Raw genomic sequence first — 16,975 nt, forward strand, 5'->3', positions numbered from 1 at the left:
ACATAAAAACCTGTACACATTGAGGAGGTTTTCAAACTAGGTGATATGGTAATCTTTCTCATCAGTGTCAGCCTTAAATTCAGATGAAAGAAAACTGATGGATCAGTTCAGTTGTTTCTTCTCATAAAACTCATGGCAATGAACACTAAAAGTGAAGGAATAATTTACCTACACATATACCCATTAAACATAAATTTAAAGCCATAATCTCTAGGCTAGAATTCTATCGTCGGAAATCCTTAAGGCAAAATAAAAAATAAAAAAAATAAAAAATCCAATTTTTTTCCCCCCTTGATTTTAAAAAGAACAGCATTTCATGAGCATCAAGAAAGAAAAAAAAAGTTATATTGTTTTATATTGTTTGCTTTTATCTTCATCCATTTGCAATTTCAGTTCTAGCCAGGAGCAGAAAATAATGTGTTAAACAGGACCAGAGAAGAAAAAAATATGAAGTTTTAAATTTCCCACTGCCTGTGGTTTATTTTTTTTTCATTACAGTGGATCCCCATTGCTATCACACCTCAGGAAACCATTGATTTACAATCACAGTGGGACTGATGGGAACATGGCGCACAGGGAGATGCGATTCCATTTAAAAGCAGACACCTTTTCAGATGTGTTCTGCTGACACAGCAAAACAATAAGCAAACTGCCTAACCTTGTACTGTACCCCACACTGGCTTTCGTCTGATTCCTCAAAGGTGTTCAGAAAACACCAGCATCTTCTTTTAGGTAGTTGACAGTTAAGAAATATTTCGCCAGGATTCACTTTTTTCATGCAGAGATGTCCTGAGAGGAATTATAAACAATAAGAATGATGCTTATTTGATGGTAAGCATAGATAATCTTCAAAGGTTGATATCTGAAAGTCTCATTTCCATTGAATTGCTCTGGATAATGTAGTGGAAGAATCTAGCCAAAAGAATCCATGTGTTGCACAGAGATTGGTATGGGCCATTCTTGAAGAAGGCCTACCTTTTACAACTTCTTTCTGTATCCTGATTAAGGCACTCAACAAAAACAACTTGTGGTAATCAGTATTCGAAGATGGATGATCATTGTATGATCAGCAATGTATTTACCTGCTTCAGAGTAGCAGGATTCATATCCCCAAACTGATTCATATCCCCAAACTAACAGAAGTATAAGTGTAATTATGTCCTAAAATATTTAGTTTGATTAGATATCTAGTTATGATTTCATATGGCTCAAATCTGCTCAGAATTCCCTTTCTAAAACCTTCACATTCCTGTATTACTGCAAGAAACAAAGCCATTGTAAAATCACTAGCAGTGAGAACACTGTTCAGCTGGTGTACCCCTAGCACCTCAGCACAGTTTAACCTACAGGGCATGTATTGTAAGGGATACATTTGAAATGATGAAGTAAAATCTACACAATGCTGACACTTAGTTCTGCAGAAATATATGTGTATTTGATTTCAGACAATTACATAAGATGTATGCACAAATCTAAGAATTTTCCTTATCCTGCAGTATTCCAACATAAATGAAAAATAACATAAATAGAAATGAACAGGCTCTGAATGAAAGGAAAACAAAAAAGCTGCAAGTCAAAATGGCTTTGTGAGCCTAAGGTACCCACAAGATTTAGATAGTAATTATGTGCTTAAATCTGAGTCTCAAACCCAGACACACTGTGCTTTTCATGCTTTGCATTAGAGCCCTCTTTTTTCTTCCAAATATGATGAAAGCAGTCCACATCTAAACATATGGGACAATTTAGTGCTTGGATCAGTTCCAGCATCCAGAAGACACAGGTATCTGCTAAAACATATGAGAATCAGAAAACACACCTGGAAATTCAGGACCCCTATAAATGCAGTAGCAAAGTGGCTTTCTCTTCAAAGAGAGGACCTGGAAAGGAGCTACTGCCCATGCTCTATTCATTATATCCTACAAGCCAGAATAATCACAACATCACCTTCTATTCAGAACCACCCTAACCATATCCTCAGCTTGTCTTTGTATTTAACTAAATAATTCTTCTCCATGGAACACAAGAATGATGCTCCAAACAGCAATTAAAGACCAGAAGATTTTTCTCTCAGAAAAAGACAGTAAACAGTAAGACACTCACATACAATCATCATCATCATCATCATCATCATCATCATCATCTCGATTCCTCACAGATTTTTTTCCAAAGATTCCCAATTCAGTGATTTTTTTCTGCATGCTCTCAGTGAATGCAATGACAAAAATCATTCTCTCTCCTTTAGCATTCTCTAGTCTCTGATCAGGATCACCACAGGAGACAAAGTTGTGGATCTAAAAGCCTCTAAGCAGGAAAAGCCATTGACCAAAATCTTGTTTTCCCAGAGCAAGTCCTCAAAGTAGTAATTTACATTAAATAGATGGGCACCTTCACTCTGGCTATACCTTAAAGTAATGAGCCCTGCTCAGCTTCTTGAGGTTTTTTTAAGAGCTCTGAGTTTCACTCCTCAGCAGAGTAAATATATATATTATAAAAGCCCTGAGCAGATTATCTCTGGATTCAGGGACTGAAACATTCAAGATGTGCATGTCTGCTCTCAGCTGTTCCCTTTCTAGTATTTCCACCACAATGTCAGTGTTAGACAGTTGTCTACTGATTTTTGGAAGCCAGTTTCTCAATGTGTTTTATGATTTGAATCTCATTTTGACAGTTCCTTCTCAGAAATGCTTTATAATTATCCACTATGCTAATTCATTCTTCCAAATTCACCAAGAGAAAAGGGCTTGAAAAAGTACAGGTAACAGATAGAACTGACCTATGTTGTCACAGTGTGAAAGAAGCTGCTTAAAACAAGGGTAGAACTACCCAATGATTGTGGCAAATTTCAAAGTCCTCGAGATAGACTAATCATTCTCCATATCCACACTTCCCTCACTGAATGAGTTTCTTATAGCCAAGCGCCTTTTCACAAACAAGAGTAGTTTTGTTAAGCTGGATAAACTTTTCTTCTGAAACCATTGTGATTTGGAGGTATTTGTTTCACCCCAACTTGAAAATCTTCCCAGTACCAATTGTAATGGCACTTTCTTATAAAACCAGTGAAAACCATTAGAAAATTGAGGACTTATCTGCCTTACTTTGGGGCTGTTTTTCATTTTTAGGAAAAGATCTTGAGTCAAGTCGCTAACATTTCTCGAATTAGCAGCAGCAATATCAGTTTGATTCTGCAGCTGATTTAGTCACAGGAAATGGCTTTACAGCACAGCAACACATCACTGATAGGATAATTAGGTACTGTGCCTGGGGCATTCACTCTAGGTTTTCCTCTAAAATATCAGAAGAGGAACACTTTAAATAAAACATTTCAGAAGCCATCTACAGGTCTTAACATCCGGAATAGTAAACTGTCTCTCTACCTGCACGTAATCTGCAACTCCCAAGTGCCTGCAGGAAATCCACAAGAAAAACCTCACTTACGCACATATTCACCACAGCAAAATCATGCGATCAGCAAAGTGAAGATAGCAGCTGAGGCCTGCTGCTGCTGCTGCTGGAATACACTTGAAATAAAGAAAGCTAAACCTACCCACTCCTCAGCATAACTTATACAGAAAACACAATAAAATATGTGCCTATGTGTATTTTTTTATGTAAATAAGATAAATATACACAAACTCACCATTAGAGCATGTAAACATACAAAAAGAGAATAACACCTATTTTTATGTGACGATTTTTTTTTTAAGCATAAAGTATGTACACATGTGTACTGTGAGGACACACACACAACAGTATCATTGTGTTATTATAGTGCCCTTCATCAGTAGAAATCTGTGCCAGTTTCAACTTGTCTGCTTTGTAGCTGTCTGAAATTGATGTCTGACCTTCTGGGTTTGCAACCTACATGTACACAAATTTATATCCAGAACTGCACATTTTAAGAAAGCTATCTGGTGATTGCTTTTAAGAAAACCAGAGAGGTCTTGTATTAATTTATTGTGCATCTCACTAAGAGAAATTATCAGATGTGTATTTTTAGTCTTTGTGTGTTAATTTTAGGTTAGTTTGTTGAGAGCTCCTGTGCAATGCTTACATCTTTACAATGTAAAAATACATATACCAGGGCTTTATAGAAAAGGGCATTACAAGTGTATATGTAAACTCAAAAAAAACCTCATATCAGTCTTTAATTATAAAGAAAGATACATCACAGTATTCAGGAGGGGTGAAGTGCTTCTGTACAAACTCAAACTAAATAAAAAATTCTTCCAGGTTTTCAAGAAATTACACTATTTTCTCCCTGTCTTCATTTATATGCACTGTGTCATTCCCTAACTTCAGCCAGAAACACAGGTACCACACAGTGCTAAGGGAAAAGCTCTTCCTCTGCTACTGTACTTCTGCTCTGATGAGAAACAGGAAATACCAGCGCTCTCTCAGAGTGCCTGTTTTCTAAAGACATCCAGCTCAAATTGGGATGATTACACAAACCCATCTAAGCCTGAAAATCTTTTGAAATTGGCCCATTTCTAAGCAGGACATAATAATCATAGCAGAATGCCGTAGCTTCATCTCCTTAAGACACTCATAAATATGAGGTGAAGCAGCACTGTTTGTCTGACATCTCTACAACAAGAATTAACTCTTGATAAATATTGAATTGGAAACCTTGCCAACTCTGTGCACAGATCTCTACATTTAAAGCCTCCTTTAACAAACAGAGAAAAGTAAACATTTTCAGACAGGGGTTTCTGTCCCTGTGATAGCTTATAAGGGCTGTACTTTTACAGGTTGCACAGCCAACTTTCTGACAAGCAGAATCCTTTAGGATTTAACAGTGAGTATACAGAATCTCAACCACACAAATCCTTGATAAAAGGATCCTAAGAGTCAAAACGAAAAAGTCAGTACATAAGCAGAATGGCTGTACTGTTACCCAAAGTAATGCTGACATCAGCCAAGAGCAGATGCTTCAAGAAAGAATACAAAAATCAGGACACATGGCATGTGTCTAGAAAAGATTTTAGCCATCTGGTTGAGTGCCTTTCTTAGACAAAAGCATATTTGGGCCATCATGTTTACTGGCAATGTGAAATACTTTTTTTGTTGTTTTAATTTTGAAAACAATCATATTTTTGGCCTCAAGATCTCAGAGCAACGAATCACAACAATTTAACTATGCACTCTGTAGAGAAGTACATTCTTTGTTTTGCTTTTAAGCTGCTTTTAGAGTTCCTGTGCTACAAAGAGCATGATTATTCCTTACTCATTTTCTCCATGATTTTATTATACTTTTGCTTTTCAATCCACCATTGGTCTTTTTTCAAACCAAACAATTTTCTCCTAATCTATTAACTCCCTGTGTGCTACACCCCTGACCAGGTTTTTGTACTTCTTTGTATACTAGTGTTTACTTACTGGAACTAGACAACCAGAACTTCACTTAATGTTCAAGATGTGGACATATCCTGGATTATTTAGTAGTGCAGTGACACTGTTTATTTTTCTCTCTTCCTTTCCTCATTCTTTTCATTTTTTGGCTGATAACATGTTAGCTGATGTTTTCAGAGGTCTACTCAGAGAGTCGAAGCTATTTTCCTTAAATGTCACAGCTTGTTCAAAGTCCATTGCCTCGCAGACATAATTATGGGGACTTCCCACCCCAATCCCTGTACATTATAAGTATTAAGACAAAAGCAGTATCTTATCCTTTATCCAGCTAATACGAACCAGAAAATCCATTTGTAGCTATCCCTAGTTTTTGCCATGCTGAACAATTTCTGATTATTAGAAAATTTCTTCTTATCCTTCTCCCATCACTTCTTTTCCACCTCCCTGTGAACAGCTGAACAATACATCTTGCAGCACATACCCTCATGAGACACCAATGGAAAACCTCCCACTACTTTGACAACTTAGCCATCTTTTAACCAATAATTTATCCTTTACAGTATGGCTTTTATTTTGTCTTACAGAAATTTGGCTACTTCAGGAACGACTGTGAAGGGCTTCGTGGAAAGTATTTGGAAATCCCAGTATGCTTTATTCACTAGATCACCCTTATCCACATGCTATTGACCTTAAAAACTGTAATACTTGAGATTGGCTTTCCTTTACAAAGTCCACATTAACATTTCACACATGCATTTATGCATTTGGTTACCAGTTCTATTTATTGTTGTTGTTTCTAAAGATTTGGCTGGTAATAGAGTAAGATTTATTGTCCATAGACTGCCAGAGCACCCAAGGACTTCTAAAGCTCAAGATCATATTTAGCAACCTAATTTCCTGTTAGAGTGAAAAAAGGCATGTTACACACATTTCTTAGTTCACTATTTTTATATCTGCGTTCTTTTAAAACTCCACGGTGAGTCTGGCAATCTGATTCTTCAGATTCATTACTCTAGAAAAACATTTTAAATTCTTTGAAAGTACAGTGAGAGACAGGCATAACAAAGTGGAGCATATACAGCAGGTTCCCTGTGTAACACTATAGATACCTGTAGTATTCTCCTTGATTGCAGCCATGCTAGAGCTGGGACTCCTTAGGGACAGATCAGTAAAACCCAGTACTAAGGCCGTAACATATAAACGCAGTATCTCTCAGAAAAGCAGCAAGGCTAAGTTCCTAAGAGTACTGCATATCTTTAAGAAACAGACAAACCTGAGCTTGAATCCCTGCCTAAAGAAGCCAGGACAGACTGTGTTCAACTACAGGGGAGGGGCAAGGGCAAGTGTCTGCTAAAGGCTCTGTCCTGCCTACATCTCTCCACAAGCAAAAAAAAAGTATCAAGCTTCAGTTGTGGAAGATCCTGGATGATCTGCTACGGATTCATAGCTGAAGATTATAACGAAATACAAAATGATATCTGTTCCTGAATTACGAAATCTCACTCAGTTTGCGGTTTTTGGGTGGTGGTGCATATTCCAATCACATACTGGATCCACTCAACATATTAAGTATCAATATGTGATTATGTGTGATTATTTTAAATCTATCTAAAATGCATTATCTTAAAAGGTCATTAGCATTTCCCGGGGTTTGTATCATGAGGGAAGATATGCAAATCTGTAACTATTTCACCATTTTATTTCTAAATTTGTTTTAAATCTAATGGGTTTTCCCCCTAATTTTCAATCACTAAGTATATATTTTGTATAATTTTTACTTTTCTCAACTCCAATATTTTTTAGTTCTGGAAACAAGATATGTCAATAACTAGAAAGGTTGTTCTAGAGTAAATAATGTTTCCCAGAAATATGAATGAATTCAAACTATAAGAAAGCCTCTAAATCTGAAGGTTTTACGGTTCATTGTTTCAGAGATATATATATATTTTTAACCAGATTTAGACAAATATGGGATCTGGATGACTTTCAGATGAGATTTCTGAAATATTCAACTGTTTACTTTTAGTACATGTCCTCTACACCCTCTCACTGTTCCACTTATTTCATTTCTCACTTATTCATGCCTGACATTTCTTTCACTCCACAAGCATGCACTGAGATTTTCATAACATGCTTTTCTCTGTTTCATTGTAAAAGAACTAGATAAAAATACAACAAGAAAAGCCTTTTTACAACACCTTTACAGATTCATTTTAACAGCATCATTTGTCATCATAATACTGTCCCTGGTGTATGACCACAGAGTGCATTGCAACCTGCAACAAATCCCATCAGACAGGCCTGATAAGGCCCTTCCAGCTAGAGACTATTCAGACTGTATTTAGACATAACCACACCAGGCCTGCAAACTGTCATATTTTCCCTGTCCCCTGCAGGCTTTCCCTGCCTACTCTAGACTTATTTCCTGTACATAGCTTTTTTCATATGGCCCCCAAGTGGCTTTTCCTGAGCCTTTCAGACAAGGGCTACCTACATCCATTCTTCTTTCACCCTCTGGGAGCTTTGGGATTACCCTTCATCCTCAAAAAACATTCAAGGTTGCAGCATTATTTACATAGATCTCCACGTTTCTGTTGATTATTAAATAAGTTTTGGATACTCTTTCAGATGAGTTCACAGAACTCTCAGGAAATAAAACCAGTACAAACCCATCCCACTTTCTGCCAAGGGCTTTTCCTCCACATCACAGGATCCATCTTCCATATAGCATGCCTTCCCTTTACTTGGTTTGCTCCACACAGAAACTAGTCACCACTGCAACAGACGTGCTCTGTTTTTCTGCTTTTCCAAGACTTCCTGCCTGAGAACCTCACTGGATTAGTCAGCACCAGTTGTTGCTTTTGCAGTGATGGCTTTAAGCATGATATGCTCTGCAGCCTGTCCACTTGCTTACCCAGCTGCTTGCAGGCAGTCTCTTTGTTCTATCAGGTAACGTAGGAAAGCTTCTAGTCACTCCTATACCTGCAATGAATTTAGGATTGAATCAGTAGCCCTGCTCTCTTTAATGATCAAACATACTGTCAAAAGACAAGATCGATGAAACCTTTTAGCTAACCCTCCACCCATCTCTGCTTGCCAGAAGGGGGATTTAAAGCTCACCATTAAGAATGTCATTTCTTTGTCTTTCTGTCCAGGGGATTTCCGCATTCAAACCACCAACTTCAGCAGAGCTTCTGGAGAAAATAGCTTTCATGAAGGATGTGGCTATCTCATTGTTATAAGTCAGTCCCACTCAAGCTTTTTTTGCTGCAGACAAAACTGAGCATAGAGGAGGCGGAAATACTGCCCTAGGCTCCATACCCCACCGTGTTACTACTTTGTTATTAATAACACAATGCAATGAGCAGCGGAGGAAGTATGCACTCAGTGAAATGAAGTAGGGTTTTGAACTTAAATACATAATTTCTAAAACTGAACTTTAATCCCTGGAGCCTTTTCCCAAAACTGAATGGAGCTAAGCACAGCGGCCCCATTTTGACTGGTTTGTTTGTTTTAAAGTTGATAACAGAACAATAAAAGTTGGATGACAAAGAAAAACTTAGGCTTCACTCTGCTGAACAGAGTGTATAGGCAGTATATATGCCTCTGAAAATATCTATTTATCACTATCTATATACCTATATTGCATTGAGAGCAGGGTATGATAATGCTAGGAGACTGTAGTCTTTTAGACTATCATTTTGCAGGCAGTATTGTTTGCAATGTCTTTATTGGATAAAAGATAAACAGAGAAAAAGAAATGAACTAAAATATCCTTATCTTTTATTATAATCAACCTACTTTCTGACAGAAAGCTAAACTTTATGGAAAGTGCATTAAAAGCATTTTTGCTAAAGGTCATAATTGCAACAACCACTAGCATTTCCTAACTAACCCTGGGGACTCTTCAGTAAATTATAATATCTAGTAGATGACATATCTCTATTTATTGATACAAAGAAGTGCCCTTCATAATATGTGCACTGTCTCATACACTTCCAGATATGCATGCCTCATATGAAAGTCATTTCCTGTATTATTTGAACTATTAAAATATTAACTGCCAGGTAGCCAGACTGGCAACTTGTTTTTGTATTTTCCAGCAAGCCTAGATACTGAGGAACAGGGTTTTTACAGTTATATATATATTTGTTATACCTTTAATAGAAAGGGATTAGTAGCATAATGAGGAGGAGAATTAGTTTGGTCGTACATGCATTTCCCTAGAAGGAGACAAATATTATGTTCCACTGCAAATACATATGTAACAGCTGCCATCTCTACAAATTATTTTTGTTAAGGTATGTTAGTTACTTGATCTAAGTACCTTCCTTAGTCTTTGTATATACAGTTCTCCCAGATGGTTAACAAAGATGAATCAAATAAACTGAGGTGATTTAAAGTGGAGTGTCAGATAGAAATACAACAGGGATTCATTATCTGTTTGATGCTGCCATCATTTTAAATACTGCCAGCGCTGGGATTAGATTGTATCTGTTGTTTTGCTTGTCTTTAAAAACAAACCAAAACCTGGAGGTAAGAAATACATTAAAAGTACAGTGCATTCAGAAATAACCGTGTTGACAAAAAAAAAAATAAATCAGAGCTCTCCAGAGAAGAATTAAAAATAAATTGGTAGTATCAAATACTATCAAATGTAAGTACAAGGCATAAGCTTGTTGAAAAACATGTTACAGTCAGATGTAATAATGTTGACTATTATATATATATAATATATATATTATATGTATGTATTATATATATATATATATATATATATAATATATGTAAAGATATATAACTATCCTGAGATAGATGGCAGTCATAACCAAGCCTTTACTACAATCCTTTTCACCTGGCTGTATCCATCATGTAAGTTGTTTGCATATGATAGAACTGCACCAGTTTGCATTCTCATTGCAGATAGTTATGCTAATCAAACTGCACTTCATCTGGAATATCTTAATTGGTGGGAATGGAAAAAAAAAATCAAAACAATGAAACACTACAATGTATCATGTGGAACAAAAGAATTTCGATCCTCCAAGCTGCTTTCAAATATGAGAACACTATCAATATAACATGTAGCTGCAGTGACTACATTAGCAAACATGCCCAGTATAAATCTGGATAAGAAGATGTTTGTTCTTCGAAAGAGTGTGAAGTAAATAGCAACAATTAAATACTGCATACGCCCTGAAAAGAAAGCTATAGTGTTCACAGAGACAGAAACAAAGATAAAGATTTCTACATGTAAAGTGAGTGATCTTATTCATTTAATTGTTCATAAAAGATGAACTAAAAAGTTACAGTACTTCAATAATGTATTATGGTGACTTCTTTCAAGTATTGTCTTGGATTATTAAATGGCAGATAAAGAGGAAAGGGGGTCATCAGGACACTTGTAATAATCATACACATCAGGCCTAGAACTCACAGTCAGTGTCCACAGTACATGAAACAGTGTCACGCTCGCTCTCATAAAATTGGACATTCCAGAGCCAAATTTAAGCTAATTGTGAAGTCGGAGGCAATAACTTGAAATGCAAAAGCATTTCAGTTACTGAGAAACATTTCCCCTCATCTGAAAACCAGAGGAGGGGAGGAGAGAGTGAGAGAGAAAGAAAAATAACAAAAAAAAGCAGCATCTCCGGAGGTTCACTGCTAGCTTAGTTTCTGGTTTGTGTCAACTTGTTTATATCAGCTGCTGATTTGCGTCACTGGCTTGGCTTTGTGGTTGTATCTGGGGCGTGATGGACACCCTGGTGCATTAAGAAATTCACCACAACAGTACAGCATGTTAAGATCAAATAGCACAGCCTAATGTTGTTTTCTTAAGTATACACATCGCACACAACCCTACGAAGAAAAATTACTGGAGGCAGCTAAGAAAGGCAAACTATTGGTTTTATGCAAGACAGCTTTAAATTCAGATAAAGAGAAAAATGTTGATGTAGTACCAAAAGAGTGTACGCCAAATATTATGAAGGGTTTCAAAAAAAATGTTTTTTTGTTTTTTTGGTTTTTTTTGAAAGGGCTTGAATTTCTAGGAATCAAGACATGTTGCATCCTTTCACCTCCTCTGAATTTTTAGTGCACGTATCTTGAACCACTTCATACTCCCTGTGGTGTGCAGGGAAATTTTAGTTATGTCTTTAATCAGCTCTTTGGAAATGGAAAAAAAACAAAACAAAAAAAATCTTGAATATTTAAGCTTGAGCACTGTGTTTGCACAAGATACCTTTGATACTCTGCTTAAGGCACATACACTGGACATTATAATTATAGTATCTAGAGTACACATACAGCTGAAATCAACCCTACATTTTAAACTCTGTGCTCATGATCTGACTGCACAAGCTCCGACAGACAGAACTGCTTGAGCACTTCAGAAATAAGCAAAAGGTGGTACGTACTCTCGCCTGCTGTACCAGATTCCGTAGAGTAGAAAAGGCAGAGCAGAAACTACTGCAAATCTGAGAGCTGGCTTCAGTAAGTCTAATAGTAATCGTCCTTAGCTCATATTTTGTTTCATATTTTCTATCCAAACTTCCACCATCAAGTTTTGTGAAAACTCATAGCAGGCCTAACAAATAAACAGACAAAATAAATGCACAAAATCTTAACAGTGCTATATGGAAAATAAATTACTTTCAGAACCATATTTTCTATGAACACATTTCTTTTAATAACACCTGAGAACAATTCCAATAGCATCAGAACACTTAGGATTTTTCTAAAACAAAACCATGGATTCATTTTTTGAAAATAAAACAAATTTGGTCAAATTTATAAAGATATTAAAAAGTCATTCAAGGCAAATGTTACAGTTGAAATGTTGTGATCAACCTGCTTTACTTCTCCATTTCTTTCTGAGAATTTAAAAATATTTGGCTGTTTCCCAATTTGAAATGAAGTCAGATTTTGAAATCTCAAATTCTTGAGTAAAGTAGAATGATTCTCTTCCAGGTTGTTCTGATAACACACTGTATTTCAGAAATGGGAGCTGAATGAAGTTATTGACCTCCGTAGCTGTCCAAACACATGATCCCCATTTTCATCCTAGGAGTTGTCCTCCTTGTCCCCTTTCCCACATGCTAACATTACCACAAAGCATTACAGGGCAACCCGGTTGAAAGTTATGAGATAACCTCCAGTCATCACTCTCAGCTGACACTGGGAATTTGGAGAGCTGGCAGGATGCCTCAACTCTGGAACTGGGAGCTTCTGAAAATATTGTGTTAACACAGCTGCTAGAGGTACACTGAGGATTTGGTGAGCAGGGCAGAGCCAGAAAACTGGGCTGGAGTAGCTCTGTGGCTTCAGGACTGTGGCATGGGCCCCAGGCTTAAGGAATCCTCACTCTGTTAGCTTGAGTATTGGAAGATAAATACCTGGCTATGAAAGAAGGATTAAGAGACACCTCTTCTATACGTCCAGCATAAAGAGCATGGGAAGAGTAAAAACAAGCAGTAGCATCCAGCAGCATTTTCATTGGATCTATGTGCAAAAGAGAACCCTCATTTCCTCCAAATGGGAACTACATCTTTAGGTAGCTTCTCTGTTCTCCATTATTACACTGAGCCAGCAGGTTTGCTTCTCCCACTCTCAGACCTCTTTTTGCTCAGCCATCCTAAACAGTTTCCTTGGTTCCCAAATTTTGTCCTTTCAGACCTCCTTAAAAACAAAAGAAGGGCCCTGAAGTGTGCCTTTATGACAGCCAGAGAAACTTGGAAAAGAGAGTTTACAAAAATATTTACTATGTGAACTCCCTTCTGCCTGCCTTCATAGAAACCGATCTAAGTGACCAAGGGAGAAACTTGAAACCCAAGCTTCTAACTCAATCCACAATGAAACAGAAAATCAACATGCCTTGAACAGACAACTGGAAAATTATGTCAAAAGAACAAGTCTTCACTGCCTTTATAGCTTTGCAGTTCTTCCCTCCCACCCTCCCCCTCTCTTACCCTCCATTTGCTTAAGCATGTACTAATTGGATAAGAAACAGAAGACAATGACTCTTTGGAGCTTTGCTGACAGCATGAATTACTTCAGCTTACTGCAGCAGTTTGACTAACTGCCTATTATCAATTGTTAGTCACTTTGATATAAGTAAAGATGGAAAATGAAGAGTTAGTACTTTAGTCCAACAATCCTCTCTAGCTGAGATCATAAGAATGTGCAGTTTTGGCTGCAGTACTTAGATGCTCATTCCTCAGCCATTTCAGTATTAGGAGATTATTATTCTACCATATGAAGACAGTGTGTATTATTTATATCAGAGAAGTAACCCCTTTTGAAGTACACAACTGTAAATTGTAAACATACATATGCATACATAACACTGTTCAACTGTTTTCACCTAGTTTTTCACACTCCTACATAAATGACATATAAGAATAACACCATGGGTGAGAGAAGTGCCATAGTTAGATAACGTGATATCTAACACATATTGAAGAGCAGCTGCCTCTCTTAAAAAGGCCTTGCTTAGTTATAGATTCATACACCAATAAACATACAAATTTGTTTCTAAGGTCAGATTTTTTCCTCAACACTATCCATAAGGTGTGCAGACAACCCAGCTTTCTTTGCATCCAGTAGCACTGGTGTAAACAAAATTATTATGCTCCACACCCACTGTCTTCTTCAGCTTCAGAACTAGAAAACTTCTAAAACTTCTGTCTGAGGGAGAGGGGCAGAAGGGTGGTTGTGAAAGCACATATAGACAAAATATCTTGATGAAGAACCCTAGATGGCAATCATTCTCCCTTGAATATTTATATGCATCATCATATGGTATGCCTACATGAAGGACGCCTAAAAATTTATCATTGACCTTAAGAATGATTCTGGACTTTGAAGCTGAACAACATGCCTTTCAAAGGCAGGGGGGGTCAGAAAGGATTTATGTAAAGTGAATAATGCTCAGAAGGTGGGTATGTGAACCTCAGGGATGGAGATATTTACCAGAGAGGTCACTGATATCACTTTGAGCCTAATTGAAAAGGCCTCAACGGTTGCAGGCATGCTAAGATACAATTAACTACTCGTCAATACATTTTTGTGTTGGTATATCTATGGTCTTTTTCTACTAACTCACAGAGCAGATATACCTTGTAAAAAACTTGGCTTAGCAACATAAAAAATTGACAGCTTTCCTATTAGCTAAGTTACAGAGGCAAACATTGGTCACGACAGTCTGTGGCTTAGGAAATTACTGTGGTTAATCTTCTGACTCACGGAATTGAAGAAAACCTCGGTAAGAAACTTGGAATGGATCTGAACTGTGTCTTTGTCTGAAAAATATATCAATAGAGGTTTGCATGGAGGACAGCTTCATACTGAGGCCCTTGGCAGTTGTCATTATCAATATTTGAAAGTAAGAACAAGAAGATACTCTTGCATGGTCTCTCTCCTAACTGTGAAGCTTCATAGGCCTGTCCAGCAAAACTCAAGTATTGGAGCCAAGAGTTGCTTCCAAGCAACCACTTCTAACACTTCAATGAAGTGTTCAATAAAGCTTGAAGTGTTGAAGGGGACAGACTTTGCCAAGAGCAGATAATATCTTGGTGAAATTTATACAGCTGCATCTCAATAAACTATGTCAGATGGCAAATTATAACTACACCAACGCCAACATGAAGTATCAAGAATATCAGAATGACACCATTGAGTACACTGCCAAGGCTGACTTCTCTGGTAATTTTTCTATCATGTAAATCATGCTCAAGCAAGAGTACTTCTGTCTCAGGAAGTTTAATTTCTGTGGAGCTTTTCCCTGTTGTGACAAATGGATGCCCACAGATAGTTGCAGCAATGCAGGAGAAAGTCACTGCTTGACACTAGCGAAAGCCACTCCAGCAATACCTGAGAGCCCACTTCAATGGATACAGGCACATAGGTTGCATATAAGAAAGATATTACTAATCAGATGACTTCAAGAAAACTTACAGGATTTCCACCTGAAAAAATTAATGATGAAAATATAAATGGTCAGATTTAGATGGTTGAGGGGAATAGGAAATACAGAGTATTTCACTTTGAAGTGTGGAAGGTGGGGAACAGTTTGCAGGCATGCATTATCAAACAGTAAGTTCTCCTGGAGCAAACATTTAACCAGATACATAGGGAGACCGTCAGCATAGATGAGCAAGGGAGAATATGAAGAAAAATATGCTTTTATTAAACACTTTGCCAGAGACCTGGTTTTCTTTAAAAATATTTGTCCAAAGACTCATATTTTTAAGCTATTGTAAATTAGGAAGAACATAGTTATATGAGAATTATGTAAACAGGTTAGTATGACACTCCTCATATGAACGGATAACTCATCTTAAGACAAAGACAAAAGCCATAATGCAATTATTGCTCAACTTACATGTTTAACTAGTGCCAGTATCAGAGAATGAAAACATGGTTTAATATATTACAGTATCCCACTACTGGCTTGGTGACCACTTCAGATCAAAGATTCAGTCTAGTTTTCCCTGCAGTTTAACGGAACACACATTTTGGATTAGGAATAGAATTGTTTTCCTTAGCCTGCCAAGTGACATTCAACAAACCACTTTTCTGTGCCACAATTCTCTGCAAATTAAATACAGCATAACACTTGTGACTCTTAGCAAAGTACCTCCAAAAGAAACTAAGTCCTAGAAATTATTCAAGAATCATTGCCTGGTTATAGTCATGTGAATGCACTGTCTAGTATGTTAATATTATTAATCTGATTATTTTTGTATAAACACATACATTATTCATTAAATTAAGAAATTAGATGAAGACATTTTTATAATATACCACCTGTCTTTCAGGTAACTTTTTAAAACTCTGACATGATATACAGTAGGGGAGATATCCCACCATTATCTTTTCAAGTATTCTGTATTTCTTGATTCAGTCTTCATTAAACCAGTTTTCCTCATGTAGGAGGAAAAGTTCCAACAGAAAAATACTAATGCAGTTTTAACAGGCAATTTAAGATGCCAGCCTTTTCACCCACATCTTCTAGAAGACTCGGTGTTGCTAAATTGGAGCAGGCATGCACTTTTTAACTACAGCAGTATAATCCATCAGATCTGAACAAATTCACCTTTCCTATTGTTAAAGCCAAAACTTCATATCTTTTTGCCTTGTTCTGTGAAACTGGAAATAAGAAGCTCAGGGAAAACAGGCAGTACAGCAGTGGCACAACATATGAATATTCTGGTTGTCACGGGTTACTTAGATTTACCTATGCCCGTGACAGGGGAAGCCACCCCACGCCCCCCCCCCGGGGCCTGGAAAGGAGGGGGAAAAGGGGTGTGGGATAAAACAGCGACAATCTAAGGAGGAAAAACTTATTTTACTAAATATGATATCGAAATACAAGATAACACAATATAATATAATTAAGGCTAACAAAATCGAACGAAACAGAGAGAGAGAGTCCCCGAAAACTGAGAGGCCTACTGTGAACTCTAGGCGACACGGCTGGAACGCTTCCCACTCTCCGAGAAGTTCAAGAGAAGAAGGAGGGCACTCCAGCCTGGGAACGAGATTATATAGAGTCCTGGTCCCGTGACTTATTGTTACTCCTGTTGTTCTCTGGGATATGTAGTCTTCTTCTGTGGACTGCACATTC

This window comes from Coturnix japonica, chromosome 3 (assembly GCF_001577835.2).
Source record: "Coturnix japonica isolate 7356 chromosome 3, Coturnix japonica 2.1, whole genome shotgun sequence".
NCBI classification, from domain to species: Eukaryota; Metazoa; Chordata; class Aves; order Galliformes; family Phasianidae; genus Coturnix; species Coturnix japonica.